Source organism: Crinia signifera, chromosome 9 (assembly GCF_055691185.1).
Source record: "Crinia signifera chromosome 9, ASM5569118v1, whole genome shotgun sequence".
Taxonomy (NCBI): domain Eukaryota; kingdom Metazoa; phylum Chordata; class Amphibia; order Anura; family Myobatrachidae; genus Crinia; species Crinia signifera.
In genome coordinates this window covers 151512931-151527181 of record NC_139225.1, presented here as the reverse complement: position 1 = coordinate 151527181, position 14251 = coordinate 151512931, and the positions used below count along the sequence as shown (strand labels likewise).

General features: G+C 42.7%; 24 non-coding genes across 24 annotated transcripts; all 24 read right to left on the bottom strand.

Annotated features, from left to right (window-relative positions):
* Positions 1-1813: 1813 nt before the first annotated feature.
* Positions 1814-1885, bottom strand: TRNAE-CUC (transfer RNA glutamic acid (anticodon CUC)). The gene has a single exon. It is a non-coding gene; the product is annotated as a tRNA-Glu (tRNA).
* Positions 1886-2314: 429 nt separating this feature from the next.
* On the bottom strand, positions 2315-2386 carry TRNAE-CUC (transfer RNA glutamic acid (anticodon CUC)). Its single transcript has one exon. It is a non-coding gene; the product is annotated as a tRNA-Glu (tRNA).
* A 733-nt stretch (positions 2387-3119) lies between these two features.
* On the bottom strand, positions 3120-3191 carry TRNAE-CUC (transfer RNA glutamic acid (anticodon CUC)). Its single transcript has one exon. It is a non-coding gene; the product is annotated as a tRNA-Glu (tRNA).
* A 1037-nt stretch (positions 3192-4228) lies between these two features.
* On the bottom strand, positions 4229-4300 carry TRNAE-CUC (transfer RNA glutamic acid (anticodon CUC)). The gene has a single exon. It is a non-coding gene; the product is annotated as a tRNA-Glu (tRNA).
* A 232-nt stretch (positions 4301-4532) lies between these two features.
* On the bottom strand, positions 4533-4604 carry TRNAE-CUC (transfer RNA glutamic acid (anticodon CUC)). The gene has a single exon. It is a non-coding gene; the product is annotated as a tRNA-Glu (tRNA).
* A 626-nt stretch (positions 4605-5230) lies between these two features.
* TRNAE-CUC (transfer RNA glutamic acid (anticodon CUC)) lies at positions 5231-5302 on the bottom strand. The gene has a single exon. It is a non-coding gene; the product is annotated as a tRNA-Glu (tRNA).
* A 341-nt stretch (positions 5303-5643) lies between these two features.
* On the bottom strand, positions 5644-5715 carry TRNAE-CUC (transfer RNA glutamic acid (anticodon CUC)). The gene has a single exon. It is a non-coding gene; the product is annotated as a tRNA-Glu (tRNA).
* Positions 5716-6448: 733 nt separating this feature from the next.
* TRNAE-CUC (transfer RNA glutamic acid (anticodon CUC)) lies at positions 6449-6520 on the bottom strand. The gene has a single exon. It is a non-coding gene; the product is annotated as a tRNA-Glu (tRNA).
* A 341-nt stretch (positions 6521-6861) lies between these two features.
* On the bottom strand, positions 6862-6933 carry TRNAE-CUC (transfer RNA glutamic acid (anticodon CUC)). The gene has a single exon. It is a non-coding gene; the product is annotated as a tRNA-Glu (tRNA).
* A 733-nt stretch (positions 6934-7666) lies between these two features.
* Positions 7667-7738, bottom strand: TRNAE-CUC (transfer RNA glutamic acid (anticodon CUC)). The gene has a single exon. It is a non-coding gene; the product is annotated as a tRNA-Glu (tRNA).
* A 232-nt stretch (positions 7739-7970) lies between these two features.
* On the bottom strand, positions 7971-8042 carry TRNAE-CUC (transfer RNA glutamic acid (anticodon CUC)). Its single transcript has one exon. It is a non-coding gene; the product is annotated as a tRNA-Glu (tRNA).
* A 536-nt stretch (positions 8043-8578) lies between these two features.
* TRNAE-CUC (transfer RNA glutamic acid (anticodon CUC)) lies at positions 8579-8650 on the bottom strand. Its single transcript has one exon. It is a non-coding gene; the product is annotated as a tRNA-Glu (tRNA).
* Positions 8651-8882: 232 nt separating this feature from the next.
* Positions 8883-8954, bottom strand: TRNAE-CUC (transfer RNA glutamic acid (anticodon CUC)). The gene has a single exon. It is a non-coding gene; the product is annotated as a tRNA-Glu (tRNA).
* A 232-nt stretch (positions 8955-9186) lies between these two features.
* Positions 9187-9258, bottom strand: TRNAE-CUC (transfer RNA glutamic acid (anticodon CUC)). The gene has a single exon. It is a non-coding gene; the product is annotated as a tRNA-Glu (tRNA).
* A 429-nt stretch (positions 9259-9687) lies between these two features.
* TRNAE-CUC (transfer RNA glutamic acid (anticodon CUC)) lies at positions 9688-9759 on the bottom strand. The gene has a single exon. It is a non-coding gene; the product is annotated as a tRNA-Glu (tRNA).
* Positions 9760-10295: 536 nt separating this feature from the next.
* Positions 10296-10367, bottom strand: TRNAE-CUC (transfer RNA glutamic acid (anticodon CUC)). Its single transcript has one exon. It is a non-coding gene; the product is annotated as a tRNA-Glu (tRNA).
* Positions 10368-10993: 626 nt separating this feature from the next.
* Positions 10994-11065, bottom strand: TRNAE-CUC (transfer RNA glutamic acid (anticodon CUC)). Its single transcript has one exon. It is a non-coding gene; the product is annotated as a tRNA-Glu (tRNA).
* Positions 11066-11798: 733 nt separating this feature from the next.
* Positions 11799-11870, bottom strand: TRNAE-CUC (transfer RNA glutamic acid (anticodon CUC)). Its single transcript has one exon. It is a non-coding gene; the product is annotated as a tRNA-Glu (tRNA).
* A 232-nt stretch (positions 11871-12102) lies between these two features.
* TRNAE-CUC (transfer RNA glutamic acid (anticodon CUC)) lies at positions 12103-12174 on the bottom strand. The gene has a single exon. It is a non-coding gene; the product is annotated as a tRNA-Glu (tRNA).
* A 626-nt stretch (positions 12175-12800) lies between these two features.
* On the bottom strand, positions 12801-12872 carry TRNAE-CUC (transfer RNA glutamic acid (anticodon CUC)). Its single transcript has one exon. It is a non-coding gene; the product is annotated as a tRNA-Glu (tRNA).
* Positions 12873-13104: 232 nt separating this feature from the next.
* TRNAE-CUC (transfer RNA glutamic acid (anticodon CUC)) lies at positions 13105-13176 on the bottom strand. Its single transcript has one exon. It is a non-coding gene; the product is annotated as a tRNA-Glu (tRNA).
* A 232-nt stretch (positions 13177-13408) lies between these two features.
* On the bottom strand, positions 13409-13480 carry TRNAE-CUC (transfer RNA glutamic acid (anticodon CUC)). The gene has a single exon. It is a non-coding gene; the product is annotated as a tRNA-Glu (tRNA).
* A 232-nt stretch (positions 13481-13712) lies between these two features.
* On the bottom strand, positions 13713-13784 carry TRNAE-CUC (transfer RNA glutamic acid (anticodon CUC)). The gene has a single exon. It is a non-coding gene; the product is annotated as a tRNA-Glu (tRNA).
* Positions 13785-14016: 232 nt separating this feature from the next.
* Positions 14017-14088, bottom strand: TRNAE-CUC (transfer RNA glutamic acid (anticodon CUC)). The gene has a single exon. It is a non-coding gene; the product is annotated as a tRNA-Glu (tRNA).
* Between the last annotated feature and the right edge of the window lie 163 nt (positions 14089-14251).

Sequence of the window (14251 nt, the reverse complement as noted above, 5' to 3'; positions counted from 1 at the left end):
ATTGGGAAAAGGGAAATTTTCTGAATAAAGTGCAAAGCAATGTGATGGGAGTGAGTTACCAGGAAATTATTTGACAAGAAAAGATAGAATGATTTGTTGTGCATAGCAGTCTTCAAGTCATATTGAATACACAATGCTTCACGGAAGTGTACGTTTTCTTCCGTCTCCTAGGTCAGTGTTTTCATAAAAAATCATGCGGAAACCTCCCTTTCCCTGAGCTGGAACCGAACCCGGGCCGCGGCGGTGAGAGCGCCGAATCCTAACCACTAGACCACCAGGGAGTGATGGAGTCATTGCACACTCCATTGGGAAAAGGGAAATTCTCTGAATAAAGTGCAAAGCAATGTGATGGGAGTGAGTTACCAGGAATTTATTTGACAAGAAAAGATAGGATGATTTGTTGTGCATAGCATTCTTCAAGTCAAATTTAACACACAATGCTTCACGGAAGTTTACGTTTTCTTCCGTCTCCTAGGTCAGTGTTTTCATAAAACACACTCCATTAGGAAAAAGGAAATTCTCTGAATAAAGTGCAAAGCAATGTGATGGGAGTGAGCTACCAGGAAATTATTTGACAAGAAAAGATAGAATGATTTTTTGTGCATAGCAGTCTTCAAGTCATATTGAATACACAATGCTTCTCGGAAGTGTAAGTTTTCTTCCGTCTCCTAGGTCAGTGTTTTCATAAAAAATCGTGCTGAAACCTCCCTTTCCGGGAATCGAACCCGGGCCGCGGCGGTGAGAGCGCCGAATCCTAACCACTAGACCACCAGGGAGTGATGGAGTCATTGCACACTCCATTAGGAAAAGGGAAATTTTCTGAATAAAGTGCAAAGCAATGTGATGGGAGTGAGTTACCAGGAAATTATTTGACAAGAAAAGATAGAATGATTTGTTGTGCATAGCAGTCTTCAAGTCATATTGAATACACAATGCTTCACGGAAGTGTACGTTTTCTTCCGTCTCCTAGGTCAGTGTTTTCATAAAAAATCATGCGGAAACCTCCCTTTCCCTGAGCTGGAATCGAACCCGGGCCGCGGCGGTGAGAGCGCCGAATCCTAACCACTAGACCACCAGGAAGTGATGGAGTCATTGCACACTCCATTGGGAAAAGGGAAATTCTCTGAATAAAGTGCAAAGCAATGTGATGGGAGTGAGTTACCAGGAATTTATTTGACAAGAAAAGATAGGATGATTTGTTGTGCATAGCATTCTTCAAGTCAAATTTAACACACAATGCTTCACGGAAGTTTACGTTTTCTTCCGTCTCCTAGGTCAGTGTTTTCATAAAACACACTCCATTAGGAAAAAGGAAATTCTCTGAATAAAGTGCAAAGCAATGTGATGGGAGTGAGCTACCAGGAAATTATTTGACAAGAAAAGATAGAATGATTTTTTGTGCATAGCAGTCTTCAAGTCATATTGAATACACAATGCTTCTCGGAAGTGTAAGTTTTCTTCCGTCTCCTAGGTCAGTGTTTTCATAAAAAATCGTGCTGAAACCTCCCTTTCCCTGACCGGGAATCGAACCCGGGCCGCAGTGGTGAGAGCGCCGAATCCTAAACACTAGACCACCAGGGAGTGATGGAGTCATTGCACACTCCATTGGGAAAAGGGAAATTTTCTGAATAAAGTGCAAAGCAATGTGATGGGAGTGAGTTACCAGGAAATTATTTGACAAGAAAAGATAGAATGATTTGTTGTGCATAGCAGTCTTCAAGTCATATTGAATACACAATGCTTCACGGAAGTGTACGTTTTCTTCCGTCTCCTAGGTCAGTGTTTTCATAAAAAATCGTGCTGAAACCTGACTTTCCCTGACCGGGAATCGAACCCGGGCCACGGCGGTGAGAGCGCCGAATCCTAACCACTAGACCACCAGGGAGTCATGGAGTCATTGCACACTCCATTGGGAAAAGGGAAATTCTCTGAATAAAGTGCAAAGCAATGTGATGGGAGTGAGTTACCAGAAATTTATTTGACAAGAAAAGATAGGATGATTTGTTGTGCATAGCAGTCTTCAAGTCATATTGAACACACAATGCTTCTCGGAAGTTTACCTTTTCTTCCGTCTCCTAGGTCAGTGTTTTCATAAAACACACTCCATTAGGAAAAAGGAAATTCTCTGAATAAAGTGCAAAGCAATGTGATGGGAGTGAGCTACCAGGAAATTATTTGACAAGAAAAGATAGAATGATTTTTTGTGCATAGCAGTCTTCAAGTCATATTGAATACACAATGCTTCTCGGAAGTGTAAGTTTTCTTCCGTCTCCTAGGTCAGTGTTTTCATAAAAAATCGTGCTGAAACCTCCCTTTCCCTGACCGGGAATCGAACCCGGGCCGCGGCGGTGAGAGCGCCGAATCCTAACCACTAGACCACCAGGGAGTGATGGAGTCATTGCACACTCCATTGGGAAAAGGGAAATTTTCTGAATAAAGTGCAAAGCAATGTGATGGGAGTGAGTTACCAGGAAATTATTTGACAAGAAAAGATAGAATGATTTGTTGTGCATAGCAGTCTTCAAGTCATATTGAATACACAATGCTTCACGGAAGTGTACGTTTTCTTCCGTCTCCTAGGTCAGTGTTTTCATAAAAAATCATGCGGAAACCTCCCTTTCCCTGAGCTGGAATCGAACCCGGGCCGCGGCGGTGAGAGCGCCGAATCCTAACCACTAGACCACCAGGGAGTGATGGAGTCATTGCACACTCCATTGGGAAAAGGGAAATTCTCTGAATAAAGTGCAAAGCAATGTGATGGGAGTGAGTTACCAGGAATTTATTTGACAAGAAAAGATAGGATGATTTGTTGTGCATAGCATTCTTCAAGTCAAATTTAACACACAATGCTTCACGGAAGTTTACGTTTTCTTCCGTCTCCTAGGTCAGTGTTTTCATAAAACACACTCCATTAGGAAAAAGGAAATTCTCTGAATAAAGTGCAAAGCAATGTGATGGGAGTGAGCTACCAGGAAATTATTTGACAAGAAAAGATAGAATGATTTTTTGTGCATAGCAGTCTTCAAGTCATATTGAATACACAATGCTTCTCGGAAGTGTAAGTTTTCTTCCGTCTCCTAGGTCAGTGTTTTCATAAAAAATCGTGCTGAAACCTCCCTTTCCCTGACCGGGAATCGAACCCGGGCCGCGGCGGTGAGAGCGCCGAATCCTAACCACTAGACCACCAGGGAGTGATGGAGTCATTGCACACTCCATTGGGAAAAGGGAAATTTTCTGAATAAAGTGCAAAGCAATGTGATGGGAGTGAGTTACCAGGAAATTATTTGACAAGAAAAGATAGAATGATTTGTTGTGCATAGCAGTCTTCAAGTCATATTGAATACACAATGCTTCACGGAAGTGTACGTTTTCTTCCGTCTCCTAGGTCAGTGTTTTCATAAAAAATCATGCGGAAACCTCCCTTTCCCTGAGCTGGAATCGAACACGGGCCGCGGCGGTGAGAGCGCCGAATCCTAACCACTAGACCACCAGGAAGTGATGGAGTCATTGCACACTCCATTGGGAAAAGGGAAATTCTCTGAATAAAGTGCAAAGCAATGTGATGGGAGTGAGTTACCAGGAATTTATTTGACAAGAAAAGATAGGATGATTTGTTGTGCATAGCATTCTTCAAGTCAAATTTAACACACAATGCTTCACGGAAGTTTACGTTTTCTTCCGTCTCCTAGGTCAGTGTTTTCATAAAACACACTCCATTAGGAAAAAGGAAATTCTCTGAATAAAGTGCAAAGCAATGTGATGGGAGTGAGCTACCAGGAAATTATTTGACAAGAAAAGATAGAATGATTTTTTGTGCATAGCAGTCTTCAAGTCATATTGAATACACAATGCTTCTCGGAAGTGTAAGTTTTCTTCCGTCTCCTAGGTCAGTGTTTTCATAAAAAATCGTGCTGAAACCTCCCTTTCCCTGACCGGGAATCGAACCCGGGCCGCAGTGGTGAGAGCGCCGAATCCTAAACACTAGACCACCAGGGAGTGATGGAGTCATTGCACACTCCATTGGGAAAAGGGAAATTTTCTGAATAAAGTGCAAAGCAATGTGATGGGAGTGAGTTACCAGGAAATTATTTGACAAGAAAAGATAGAATGATTTGTTGTGCATAGCAGTCTTCAAGTCATATTGAATACACAATGCTTCACGGAAGTGTACGTTTTCTTCCGTCTCCTAGGTCAGTGTTTTCATAAAAAATCGTGCTGAAACCTGACTTTCCCTGACCGGGAATCGAACCCGGGCCACGGCGGTGAGAGTGCCGAATCCTAACCACTAGACCACCAGGGAGTCATGGAGTCATTGCACACTCCATTGGGAAAAGGGAAATTCTCTGAATAAAGTGCAAAGCAATGTGATGGGAGTGAGTTACCAGAAATTTATTTGACAAGAAAAGATAGGATGATTTGTTGTGCATAGCAGTCTTCAAGTCATATTGAACACACAATGCTTCTCGGAAGTTTACCTTTTCTTCCGTCTCCTAGGTCAGTGTTTTCATAAAAAATCGTGCTGAAACCTCCCTTTCCCTGACCGGGAATCGAACCCGGGCCGCGGCGGTGAGAGCGCCGAATCCTAACCACTAGACCACCAGGGAGTGATGGAGTCATTGCACACTCCATTGGGAAAAGGGAAATTCTCTGAATAAAGTGCAAAGCAATGTGATGGGAGTGAGTTACCAGGAATTTATTTTACAAGAAACGATAGGATGATTTGTTGTGCATAGCAGTCTTTAAGTCATATTGAATACACAATGCTTCTCGGAAGTGTAAGTTTTCTTCCGTCTCCTAGGTCAGTGTTTTCATAAAACACACTCCATTAGGAAAAAGGAAATTCTCTGAATAAAGTGCAAAGCAATGTGATGGGAGTGAGCTACCAGGAAATTATTTGACAAGAAAAGATAGGATGATTTGTTGTGCATAGCAGTCTTCAAGTCATATTGAATACACAATGCTTCTCGGAAGTGTAAGTTTTCTTCCGTCTCCTAGGTCAGTGTTTTCATAAAACACACTCCATTAGGAAAAAGGAAATTCTCTGAATAAAGTGCAAAGCAATGTGATGGGAGTGAGCTACCAGGAAATTATTTGACAAGAAAAGATAGAATGATTTTTTGTGCATAGCAGTCTTCAAGTCATATTGAATACACAATGCTTCTCGGAAGTGTAAGTTTTCTTCCGTCTCCTAGGTCAGTGTTTTCATAAAAAATCGTGCTGAAACCTCCCTTTCCCTGACCGGGAATCGAACCCGGGCCGCGGTGGTGAGAGCGCCGAATCCTAACCACTAGACCACCAGGGAGTGATGGAGTCATTGCACACTCCATTGGGAAAAGGGAAATTCTCTGAATAAAGTGCAGAGCAATGTGATGGGAGTGAGTTACCAGGAATTTATTTGACAAGAAAAGATAGGATGATTTGTTGTGCATAGCATTCTTCAAGTCAAATTTAACACACAATGCTTCACGGAAGTTTACGTTTTCTTCCGTCTCCTAGGTCAGTGTTTTCATAAAACACACTCCATTAGGAAAAAGGAAATTCTCTGAATAAAGTGCAAAGCAAACACAATGCTTCTCGGAAGTGTAAGTTTTCTTCCGTCTCCTAGGTCAGTGTTTTCATAAAAAATCGTGCTGAAACCTCCCTTTCCCTGACCGGGAATCGAACCCGGGCCGCGGTGGTGAGAGCGCCGAATCCTAACCACTAGACCACCAGGGAGTGATGGAGTCATTGCACACTCCATTGGGAAAAGGGAAATTCTCTGAATAAAGTGCAAAGCAATGTGATGGGAGTGAGTTACCAGGAATTTATTTGACAAGAAAAGATAGGATGATTTGTTGTGCATAGCATTCTTCAAGTCAAATTTAACACACAATGCTTCACGGAAGTTTACGTTTTCTTCCGTCTCCTAGGTCAGTGTTTTCATAAAACACACTCCATTAGGAAAAAGGAAATTCTCTGAATAAAGTGCAAAGCAATGTGATGGGAGTGAGCTACCAGGAAATTATTTGACAAGAAAAGATAGAATGATTTTTTGTGCATAGCAGTCTTCAAGTCATATTGAATACACAATGCTTCTCGGAAGTGTAAGTTTTCTTCCGTCTCCTAGGTCAGTGTTTTCATAAAAAATCATGCTGAAACCTCCCTTTCCCTGACCGGGAATCGAACCCGGGCCGCAGTGGTGAGAGCGCCGAATCCTAAACACTAGACCACCAGGGAGTGATGGAGTCATTGCACACTCCATTGGGAAAAGGGAAATTTTCTGAATAAAGTGCAAAGCAATGTGATGGGAGTGAGTTACCAGGAAATTATTTGACAAGAAAAGATAGAATGATTTGTTGTGCATAGCAGTCTTCAAGTCATATTGAATACACAATGCTTCACGGAAGTGTACGTTTTCTTCCGTCTCCTAGGTCAGTGTTTTCATAAAAAATCGTGCTGAAACCTGACTTTCCCTGACCGGGAATCGAACCCGGGCCACGGCGGTGAGAGCGCCGAATCCTAACCACTAGACCACCAGGGAGTCATGGAGTCATTGCACACTCCATTGGGAAAAGGGAAATTCTCTGAATAAAGTGCAAAGCAATGTGATGGGAGTGAGTTACCAGGAATTTATTTGACAAGAAAAGATAGGATGATTTGTTGTGCATAGCATTCTTCAAGTCAAATTTAACACACAATGCTTCACGGAAGTTTACGTTTTCTTCCGTCTCCTAGGTCAGTGTTTTCATAAAACACACTCCATTAGGAAAAAGGAAATTCTCTGAATAAAGTGCAAAGCAAACACAATGCTTCTCGGAAGTGTAAGTTTTCTTCCGTCTCCTAGGTCAGTGTTTTCATAAAAAATCGTGCTGAAACCTCCCTTTCCCTGACCGGGAATCGAACCCGGGCCGCGGTGGTGAGAGCGCCGAATCCTAACCACTAGACCACCAGGGAGTGATGGAGTCATTGCACACTCCATTGGGAAAAGGGAAATTCTCTGAATAAAGTGCAAAGCAATGTGATGGGAGTGAGTTACCAGGAATTTATTTGACAAGAAAAGATAGGATGATTTGTTGTGCATAGCATTCTTCAAGTCAAATTTAACACACAATGCTTCACGGAAGTTTACGTTTTCTTCCGTCTCCTAGGTCAGTGTTTTCATAAAACACACTCCATTAGGAAAAAGGAAATTCTCTGAATAAAGTGCAAAGCAATGTGATGGGAGTGAGCTACCAGGAAATTATTTGACAAGAAAAGATAGAATGATTTTTTGTGCATAGCAGTCTTCAAGTCATATTGAATACACAATGCTTCTCGGAAGTGTAAGTTTTCTTCCGTCTCCTAGGTCAGTGTTTTCATAAAAAATCATGCTGAAACCTCCCTTTCCCTGACCGGGAATCGAACCCGGGCCGCAGTGGTGAGAGCGCCGAATCCTAAACACTAGACCACCAGGGAGTGATGGAGTCATTGCACACTCCATTGGGAAAAGGGAAATTTTCTGAATAAAGTGCAAAGCAATGTGATGGGAGTGAGTTACCAGGAAATTATTTGACAAGAAAAGATAGAATGATTTGTTGTGCATAGCAGTCTTCAAGTCATATTGAATACACAATGCTTCACGGAAGTGTACGTTTTCTTCCGTCTCCTAGGTCAGTGTTTTCATAAAAAATCGTGCTGAAACCTGACTTTCCCTGACCGGGAATCGAACCCGGGCCACGGCGGTGAGAGCGCCGAATCCTAACCACTAGACCACCAGGGAGTCATGGAGTCATTGCACACTCCATTGGGAAAAGGGAAATTCTCTGAATAAAGTGCAAAGCAATGTGATGGGAGTGAGTTACCAGAAATTTATTTGACAAGAAAAGATAGGATGATTTGTTGTGCATAGCAGTCTTCAAGTCATATTGAACACACAATGCTTCTCGGAAGTTTACCTTTTCTTCCGTCTCCTTGGTCAGTGTTTTCATAAAAAATCGTGCTGAAACCTCCCTTTCCCTGACCGGGAATCGAACCCGGGCCGCGGCGGTGAGAGCGCCGAATCCTAACCACTAGACCACCAGGGAGTGATGGAGTCAGAGCACACTCCAATAGGAAAAAGGAAATTCTCTGAATAAAGTGCAAAGCAATGTGATGGGAGTGACCTACCAGGAAATTATTTGACAAGAAAAGATAGAATGATTTTTTGTGCATAGCAGTCTTCAAGTCATATTGAATACACAATGCTTCTCGGAAGTGTAAGTTTTCTTCCGTCTCCTAGGTCAGTGTTTTCATAAAAAATCATGCGGAAACCTCCCTTTCCCTGAGCTGGAATCAAACCCGGGCCGCGGCGGTGAGAGCGCCGAATCCTAACCACTAGACCACCAGGGAGTGATGGAGTCATTGCACACTCCATTGGGAAAAGGGAAATTTTCTGAATAAAGTGCAAAGCAATGTGATGGGAGTGAGTTACCAGGAAATTATTTGACAAGAAAAGATAGAATGATTTGTTGTGCATAGCAGTCTTCAAGTCATATTGAATACACAATGCTTCACGGAAGTGTACGTTTTCTTCCGTCTCCTAGGTCAGTGTTTTCATAAAAAATCGTGCTGAAACCTGACTTTCCCTGACCGGGAATCGAACCCGGGCCGCGGCGGTGAGAGCGCCGAATCCTAACCACTAGACCACCAGGGAGTGATGGAGTCATTGCACACTCCATTGGGAAAAGGGAAATTCTCTGAATAAAGTGCAAAGCAATGTGATGGGAGTGAGTTACCAGGAAATTATTTGACAAGAAAAGATAGAATGATTTGTTGTGCATAGCAGTCTTCAAGTCATATTGAATACACAATGCTTCACGGAAGTGTACGTTTTCTTCCGTCTCCTAGGTCAGTGTTTTCATAAAAAATCGTGCTGAAACCTGACTTTCCCTGACCGGGAATCGAACCCGGGCCGCGGCGGTGAGAGCGCCGAATCCTAACCACTAGACCACCAGGGAGTGATGGAGTCATTGCACACTCCATTGGGAAAAGGGAAATTCTCTGAATAAAGTGCAAAGCAATGTGATGGGAGTGAGTTACCAGGAATTTATTTGACAAGAAAAGATAGGATGATTTGTTGTGCATAGCAGTCTTCAAGTCATATTGAATACACAATGCTTCACGGAAGTGTACGTTTTCTTCCGTCTCCTAGGTCAGTGTTTTCATAAAAAATCGTGCTGAAACCTCCCTTTCCCTGACCGGGAATCGAACCCGGGCCGCGGCGGTGAGAGCGCCGAATCCTAACCACTAGACCACCAGGGAGTGATGGAGTCATTGCACACTCCATTGGGAAAAGGGAAATTCTCTGAATAAAGTGCAAAGCAATGTGATGGGAGTGAGTTACCAGGAATTTATTTGACAAGAAAAGATAGGACGATTTGTTGTGCATAGCATTCTTCAAGTCAAATTTAACACACAATGCTTCATGGAAGTTTACGTTTTCTTCCGTCTCCTAGGTCAGTGTTTTCATAAAACACACTCCATTAGGAAAAAGGAAATTCTCTGAATAAAGTGCAAAGCAATGTGATGGGAGTGAGCTACCAGGAAATTATTTGACAAGAAAAGATAGAATGATTTTTTGTGCATAGCAGTCTTCAAGTCATATTGAATACACAATGCTTCTCGGAAGTGTAAGTTTTCTTCCGTCTCCTAGGTCAGTGTTTTCATAAAAAATCGTGCTGAAACCTCCCTTTCCCTGACCGGGAATCGAACCCGGGCCGTGGCGGTGAGAGCGCCGAATCCTAACCACTAGACCACCAGGGAGTGATGGAGTCATTGCACACTCCATTGGGAAAAGGGAAATTTTCTGAATAAAGTGCAAAGCAATGTGATGGGAGTGAGTTACCAGGAAATTATTTGACAAGAAAAGATAGAATGATTTGTTGTGCATAGCAGTCTTCAAGTCATATTGAATACACAATGCTTCACGGAAGTGTACGTTTTCTTCCGTCTCCTAGGTCAGTGTTTTCATAAAAAATCATGCGGAAACCTCCCTTTCCCTGAGCTGGAATCGAACCCGGGCCGCGGCGGTGAGAGCGCCGAATCCTAACCACTAGACCACCAGGGAGTGATGGAGTCATTGCACACTCCATTGGGAAAAGGGAAATTCTCTGAATAAAGTGCAAAGCAATGTGATGGGAGTGAGTTACCAGGAATTTATTTGACAAGAAAAGATAGGATGATTTGTTGTGCATAGCATTCTTCAAGTCAAATTTAACACACAATGCTTCACGGAAGTTTACGTTTTCTTCCGTCTCCTAGGTCAGTGTTTTCATAAAAAATCGTGCTGAAACCTCCCTTTCCCTGACCGGGAATCGAACCCGGGCCGCGGCGGTGAGAGCGCCGAATCCTAACCACTAGACCACCAGGGAGTGATGGAGTCATTGCACACTCCATTGGGAAAAGGGAAATTCTCTGAATAAAGTGCAAAGCAATGTGATGGGAGTGAGTTACCAGGAATTTATTTTACAAGAAACGATAGGATGATTTGTTGTGCATAGCAGTCTTTAAGTCATATTGAATACACAATGCTTCTCGGAAGTGTAAGTTTTCTTCCGTCTCCTAGGTCAGTGTTTTCATAAAACACACTCCATTAGGAAAAAGGAAATTCTCTGAATAAAGTGCAAAGCAATGTGATGGGAGTGAGCTACCAGGAAATTATTTGACAAGAAAAGATAGGATGATTTGTTGTGCATAGCAGTCTTCAAGTCATATTGAATACACAATGCTTCTCGGAAGTGTAAGTTTTCTTCCGTCTCCTAGGTCAGTGTTTTCATAAAACACACTCCATTAGGAAAAAGGAAATTCTCTGAATAAAGTGCAAAGCAATGTGATGGGAGTGAGCTACCAGGAAATTATTTGACAAGAAAAGATAGAATGATTTTTTGTGCATAGCAGTCTTCAAGTCATATTGAATACACAATGCTTCTCGGAAGTGTAAGTTTTCTTCCGTCTCCTAGGTCAGTGTTTTCATAAAAAATCGTGCTGAAACCTCCCTTTCCCTGACCGGGAATCGAACCCGGGCCGCGGTGGTGAGAGCGCCGAATCCTAACCACTAGACCACCAGGGAGTGATGGAGTCATTGCACACTCCATTGGGAAAAGGGAAATTCTCTGAATAAAGTGCAAAGCAATGTGATGGGAGTGAGTTACCAGGAATTTATTTGACAAGAAAAGATAGGATGATTTGTTGTGCATAGCATTCTTCAAGTCAAATTTAACACACAATGCTTCACGGAAGTTTACGTTTTCTTCCGTCTCCTAGGTCAGTGTTTTCATAAAACACACTCCATTAGGAAAAAGGAAATTCTCTGAATAAAGTGCAAAGCAATGTGATGGGAGTGAGCTACCAGGAAATTATTTGACAAGAAAAGATAGAATGATTTTTTGTGCATAGCAGTCTTCAAGTCATATTGAATACACAATGCTTCTCGGAAGTGTAAGTTTTCTTCCGTCTCCTAGGTCAGTGTTTTCATAAAAAATCGTGCTGAAACCTCCCTTTCCCTGACCGGGAATCGAACCCGGGCCGCAGTGGTGAGAGCGCCGAATCCTAAACACTAGACCACCAGGGAGTGATGGAGTCATTGCACACTCCATTGGGAAAAGGGAAATTTTCTGAATAAAGTGCAAAGCAATGTGATGGGAGTGAGTTACCAGGAAATTATTTGACAAGAAAAGATAGAATGATTTGTTGTGCATAGCAGTCTTCAAGTCATATTGAATACACAATGCTTCACGGAAGTGTACGTTTTCTTCCGTCTCCTAGGTCAGTGTTTTCATAAAAAATCGTGCTGAAACCTGACTTTCCCTGACCGGGAATCGAACCCGGGCCACGGCGGTGAGAGCGCCGAATCCTAACCACTAGACCACCAGGGAGTCATGGAGTCATTGCACACTCCATTGGGAAAAGGGAAATTCTCTGAATAAAGTGCAAAGCAATGTGATGGGAGTGAGTTACCAGAAATTTATTTGACAAGAAAAGATAGGATGATTTGTTGTGCATAGCAGTCTTCAAGTCATATTGAACACATAATGCTTCTCGGAAGTTTACCTTTTCTTCCGTCTCCTTGGTCAGTGTTTTCATAAAAAATCGTGCTGAAACCTCCCTTTCCCTGACCGGGAATCGAACCCGGGCCGCGGCGGTGAGAGCGCCGAATCCTAACCACTAGACCACCAGGGAGTGATGGAGTCATTGCACACTCCATTGGGAAAAGGGAAATTCTCTGAATAAAGTGCAAAGCAATGTGATGGGAGTGAGTTACCAGGAATTTATTTTACAAGAAACGATAGGATGATTTGTTGTGCATAGCAGTCTTTAAGTCATATTGAATACACAATGCTTCTCGGAAGTGTAAGTTTTCTTCCGTCTCCTAGGTCAGTGTTTTCATAAAACACACTCCATTAGGAAAAAGGAAATTCTCTGAATAAAGTGCAAAGCAATGTGATGGGAGTGAGCTACCAGGAAATTATTTGACAAGAAAAGATAGGATGATTTGTTGTGCATAGCAGTCTTCAAGTCATATTGAATACACAATGCTTCTCGGAAGTGTAAGTTTTCTTCCGTCTCCTAGGTCAGTGTTTTCATAAAACACACTCCATTAGGAAAAAGGAAATTCTCTGAATAAAGTGCAAAGCAATGTGATGGGAGTGAGCTACCAGGAAATTATTTGACAAGAAAAGATAGAATGATTTTTTGTGCATAGCAGTCTTCAAGTCATATTGAATACACAATGCTTCTCGGAAGTGTAAGTTTTCTTCCGTCTCCTAGGTCAGTGTTTTCATAAAAAATCGTGCTGAAACCTCCCTTTCCCTGACCGGGAATCGAACCCGGGCCGCGGTGGTGAGAGCGCCGAATCCTAACCACTAGACCACCAGGGAGTGATGGAGTCATTGCACACTCCATTGGGAAAAGGGAAATTCTCTGAATAAAGTGCAAAGCAATGTGATGGGAGTGAGTTACCAGGAATTTATTTGACAAGAAAAGATAGGATGATTTGTTGTGCATAGCATTCTTCAAGTCATATTTAACACACAATGCTTCACGGAAGTTTACGTTTTGTTCCGTCTCCTAGGTCAGTGTTTTCATAAAAAATCGTGCTGAAACCTCCCTTTCCCTGACCGGGAATCGAACCCGGGCCGCGGCGGTGAGAGCGCCGAATCCTAACCACTAGACCACCAGGGAGTGATGGAGTCATTGCACACTCCATTGGGAAAAGGGAAATTCTCTGAATAAAGTGCAAAGCAATGGGATGGGAGTGAGTTACCAGGAATTTATTTGACAAGAAAAGATAGGATGATTTGTTGTGCATAGCATTTTTCAAGTCAAATTTAACACACAATGCTTCACGGAAGTTTACGTTTTCTTCCGTCTCCTAGGTCAATGTTTTCATAAAAAATCGTGCTAGAATCTCCCTTTCCCTGACCGGGAATCGAACCCGGGCCGCGGCGGTGAGAGCGCCGAATCCTAACCACTAGACCACCAGGGAGTGATGGAGTCAGAGCACACTCCAATAGGAAAAAGGAAATTCTCTGAATAAAGTGCAAAGCAATGTGATGGGAGTGACCTACCAGGAAATTATTTGACAAGAAAAGATAGAATGATTTGTTGTGCATAGCAGTCTTCAAATCATATTGAACACACAATGCTTCTCGGAAGTTTACCTTTTCTTCCGTCTCCTAGGTCAGTGTTTTCATAAAAAATCGTGCTGAAACATCCCTTTCCCTGACCGGGAATCGAACCCGGGCCGCGGCGGTGAGAGCGCCGAATCCTAACCACTAGACCACCAGGGAGTGATGGAGTCATTGCACACTCCATTGGGAAAAGGGAAATTCTCTGAATAAAGTGCAAAGCAATGTGATGGGAGTGAGTTACCAGGAATTTATTTGACAAGAAAAGATAGAATGATTTGTTGTGCATAGCAGTCTTCAAGTCATATTGAATACACAATGCTTCACGGAAGTGTACGTTTTCTTCCGTCTCCTAGGTCAGTGTTTTCATAAAACATCGTGCTGAAACCTCCCTTTCCCTGACCGGGAATCGAACCCGGGCCGCGGCGGTGAGAGCGCCGAATACTAACCACTAGACCACCAGGGAGTGATGGAGTCATTGCACACTCCATTGGGAAAAGGGAAATTCTCTGAATAAAGTGCAAAGCAATGTGATGGGAGTGAGTTACCAGGAATTTATTTGACAAGAAAAGATAGCATAATTTGTTGTGCATAGCAGTCTTCAAGTCATATTGAATACACAATGCTTC